The sequence below is a fragment of the Macrobrachium nipponense genome, chromosome 31, assembly GCF_015104395.2.
Source record: "Macrobrachium nipponense isolate FS-2020 chromosome 31, ASM1510439v2, whole genome shotgun sequence".
Classification (NCBI taxonomy): Eukaryota; Metazoa; Arthropoda; class Malacostraca; order Decapoda; family Palaemonidae; genus Macrobrachium; species Macrobrachium nipponense.
In genome coordinates this window covers 45408717-45413505 of record NC_061093.1, presented here as the reverse complement: position 1 = coordinate 45413505, position 4789 = coordinate 45408717, and the positions used below count along the sequence as shown (strand labels likewise).

Here is a 4789-nt window from a genome sequence, read left to right as displayed (position 1 = left end):
GCAAAGTTAGCTAATATTCCGACCTTTTCCCACAAGTGATAGCGTCATCCACGTTCCTGAGTCATCAGCCTGCAGTTTGTTGCAGTGCCCTACGAATGACACCGCAATGGCATGTTGAAGGACAACGAACTGCGTTGCTGTTTCCTATCAGAAAACGGCGTTATAAAACACATGACTGCGATTGATTTGAAGATAATACTGATGAGTTGAATGGAAGGATGGTCGAATATTCAACTTTAATTTGTGCAATGAATGATCAGTGTCGTGAAGGTGAAAGTGGGAGTATCATATCTTATAGAAACCACATAATATATTTAACTTCGGACAAGGAAAATAAATGGTTTTGACAAGAAAATTCCATGAGTCATATCCGTAACTGGCGCACCAAATTTTAACCATTCCGTGATAAACGAATTTGTAATGATAATATTTTCACTATACACTAAGTAAAACGAAAAAGAAATAGTATTCTTTTAAACATTAGTAATGGTAAAAGCCGTAGAAAAAAATAATTACGCCCATTTCTGTAACTGGTTTTGCTGATTAGTGCCATCACCCTTATGAACTATGGAATCATAAATCAGGTGAAATGAGAGACAGAGACAGAGATTTTCCTCTTTTTGGTGAAAACTGTTAGGATTTGAACAGAATGGTGATCGATATTTATTAATTTTTTCCCATTTTCATTGAGATAGCGTAGAAACAGCTTTATGATTGTATAATATGATGAATGGCAGTGAAAATGATTATAATATAAGAAAGTAATAACGTTTTCAGTAGGCAAGGGTACAAATACTATTTTCATTGAATTTATTTATTTATATATGTATATATATACATATATTCTTTTTCTTTTGACAGCAGATCCATCGTAATACCATCAGGTGGAGTGATATTTAAAACCTTAATTTGTCTCGTAGAGGGGGTAGTACCGTCATTGTACCGCTTGCGGTGCACTGTAGGCATTTCTTAAGTTTCTTTTCAACGTCCCTTCGGCCCCTACCTGCAACCCCGGTCATTCCTTTTACTGTACTCCCTTTCATATTCCTTATCTTACCATCTTTTTTTTTTTCACCCTCTCAAAACATCTCATTTATAGTGCAACTGCGAGGTTTTTCGCCTGTTACACCTTTCAGACCTTTCAATGTCAATTTCCGTTTTAGCCTTGAATGACCACACAGGTCACAGCTCTTGGCCTTTGGCCTAAATTCTACTTTCTGTTTTATTCTAAAACCTTAATTTGCCTATAGAATACCAGTATTTGTTCAAATAAATTGAGTATAAAGGTCATCATTTTATAGAGCATAATTGAGTATAAATGAACTTCGGACCACCTTATCTCTGTAGATTCACGAGTCAGAGCAGCAAAAGCTGAAAGGAAAATGAGACAAAAATGTTGGTCAAATGGATAACAGCAATTTCCGAATGTATGAATGATGTGTTTCTTTGGGTTTGTTGATTATTCGTCCGTCTCATGGCAGGTGATATAGAATGACAGCAGATGAGTAATGCAGGAAAAGAAACGGCTGCTGATATTTAATTTTCGGTATTGCTAAAGTTCACTGAATACCTTTAAGAATCTTTGTTATGGAAATAAGCATCATGGCCATAGTCATAACCTCATCTTTTTGGCTTTATCCATTTTCTCAGAATCTTCTGGACTACGACTGTATTATTTTTCCACCATTCAAATCAGCATTCATTGATTCGTTTTCCTGGTTTTCACTCACTGTCACAGCTTATTTCGTGCTCACTTTCGATATTTACTTTCTCCTATTTTAAAGTTTCATTTCCTCTTTCACCAGTGTGTGCAATTTTCCTTCATCCCCCAACCAGTATCGCATCAGCTGCAAATAGTACATCCAGCATTCCATCCAGGTCAGTCAGTATTCCACCTGTTTAGTCAAAATCACAAAAACTTTTACTATTCCATCTGATAAGTCGGAATCAAGCTTCGTCAATTAAAACTTTTATTCATTGACCCTCTGTCATTCATGCGATGATTTTTTTCATGGGCTTATTCCCTTTGCTCTCAAATTGCTCACTTAACTGTTTCATGACATACCCTCTTCCTTGTACAAACCCACATTTCCTCCCTTATCCGTGTAACTTCCTCAATCAAGTAATACCTGGCCTCCACAGCTCTTAAACAAGTTACTTCCACAAAAATACTCAAGTTTACAATTGACTTCTTCCATGGTTGCATTATTCACCTTTGCATCCCCTCTGCTTTCTGCCTGAAAGACGTCTCTTGAATCCTCATACCCTTGAGGAACAGCATGATGAGGTGGATGAGGGAAGAGGTGGATCACAGTAAAGGTAGGATGAGGGAAGAGGTGGATCACATTTCAAATTCAGGTTTTTAGTTTTCTGCAAAAGAAAACTATTGAGATGGCTTTGTCTGTCTGTCCCCCCTAAGCTATTAGAAATTACCGAGGCTAGAGGGCTGTAAATTGGTATGTTGATTAAGCACCCTCCAATCATCAAACACACCAAATTGCAGCCCTCTAGCCTCAGTAGTTTTCATTTGATTTAAGGTTAAAGTTATCCATGATTGTGCGTCTGACACCGCCAGGTCCAATTCCGGAGGCGTCACTGACACTTTCCATTTGAGGAGAAACTGAGTGCTCCCCGGTCGTAGGTTAGAGTTTCATACTGCAGTAACAGCGAGATTTTCATACAGCATTATACTGAGAATCGATATCAACCTACCTCCACCATGATACTGATTGGTAAGTTTGTAAAACGAATTTTTGTCCCATTTCTCGCTTGTTGGTTCACAAGTCACCGTTCATCGTTATTTTCAAATCTGGTAGCGGTTCGAATCGCATCGATGACAAAGTAATATATCTATCTTTCAGTGGTCTTGGTAGAATGCTGTATAAGCCGTGCCCTATGAAACTTTCCACGGGCCGATCTTGGCCTGACGCACGAGTAAGGCCAACTTTAACCTTATATAAAATGAAAACTATCGAGTCTAGAAGGCTGCAATTTAGTATGTTTGATGACTGGAAGGTAGTTAATCAACATACCAATTTGCAGCTCCCCTAATCTCAGCAGTAAAGATCTGAGGGTGGGCAGAAAAAGTGGAGCCTGTCAGATAGCCACCTCAATAGTTTTCTTTTACAGAATACTAACACTGTCTCAATGTATGCATCATTAAAATGTATGTGTATAGGCCTTTAATTGCATAAAGCTTGAACTGATTCAAGTAGTTATAATGAATACATTGTGGTTTGGAAATGGGTTGGCCATGTGATGTTTGTGACAATAAAGCAATAAAATATCTCTGCAAACAGCTGCTCTATGAGTGAACAGCATCAACATTCACCCGAAAGACCTGGAAGTTAGCTCTAGATGAAAAATGATGTTTCCTCTGACCTTTCTGAGCTGAGACATCTGCATTTCAAAAAAGAATAATAGTTGTCAACACCATTCCCTTATTTTTATTTCTCAGAATAATTAAGGACCCCAGAAGTCTCCCCCTTGTCACTTAGAGCGACCCGTATTTACCATTACGGCTGCTGCCATTTTTGGCAGCCGACAGGGAGCTGGTTAAGTGTATCAGAAGAGCTCTTGTGTGAAATGTCGGTGCAAAACTATGACCTGGTTGTGTGAAAATACGTTAGCCAAGTTCTTCCACTTTTCAAAAACTAATTTTATGTTTACATTTTTTTTTTCCAGAGGTTACTAAAACACAGGCGTAGTAATCTGTCAAATGCAGGTTTTAATGCATTAATGTTTTGTGAGCAGAAACGCCACAGAATCAATCCGATAGCGAGTAGTCGTAAGGCTTAATAAGAAAGGAAGTGAAAAAGCAAAAAAAAACCTATTCTGGACTGAAGTTTGTGAAGAAACTTTTTGCGCTCTATTTGGATCAAGCAAGGGGAAAAACCCATAGCTACTTGTTATCATCCTTTCGAGGTAGCTGCATTCTGGACTTTTATTGTTAAACATCCAAACAAAATTGCGCATTGGAGAGAGTGCGGTTACGTATAAAGAAAAGGACAAAGAAAAAAGAAACGACCGACATGGTTGTTGGTAGGCGTGGCCTGGGAGGTATGTGTATGTGTGGTGTCGCGGTGAGGGAGGGAGGGAGGTAAGGTCTGAATCGTTCGAACGAACGGCGTCAGTGTTTGATGTGAACCCGTGGTGTATGGTGGAGTACGCTGGCACTGTGGCCAATCGTTTCACTGAGTAGTGTTAAAACGTAGGCTCTACCTGTCTTTCTGTTGTAGTGTTATCCTGTTAGCATTCGTCACGAAGACGTGCTGGGACATTTTGAAAGTGATCCTAAGTTTATTTTCTTACCTGTCATACGTCGCCAGTAAAAGTTGATAAGAATTAAGACTATGTTGTGAAGTGTTACAACTTCATGCGCACATTAAAATGGTGTTGCAGCGTTAAATAATGAAGAATTCTGGACTCGTGATTTTGAAAATATAGTTAAAAAAAAAAGCAAGTGTGAATGAAGGGGATGTATGAATCGTAAGCTGGCCAAAATTGTATTTTGGTAGTTTTGTACTAACAAGATAGAAATTGATGCAGACCTTACTCCTAGGTGTATAGACACAGCACGTTAATGCCAACATTTGTCTGTACATTTGCATATCAAAACGAAAACAGAAAATAAAGAAATTATATTAGTAACGAAGAACCTGACGGACACTAGTCCTAGGATGAGGATTTACACATGTGTTGCATGAATAAGAATTCACAACCCCAAAATGTGTAAAACATTTTAACATTTTCGTACGCCAAACGGTTTTATTTATTCAGGACACAACGA

The 4789-nt window shown here is 38.4% G+C and overlaps 1 protein-coding gene across 1 annotated transcript in view; it reads left to right on the top strand.

The window, feature by feature from the left end:
- Positions 1-4129: 4129 nt before the first annotated feature.
- LOC135206936 (potassium voltage-gated channel subfamily H member 2-like) overlaps positions 4130-4789 on the top strand; it is a 1544997-nt gene continuing 1544337 nt past the window's right edge. Inside the window, exon 1 of the mRNA XM_064238441.1 lies at positions 4130-4210. The gene's annotated coding sequence lies outside the window, so the exon portion shown is untranslated. The remainder of the gene's footprint in view (positions 4211-4789) is intronic.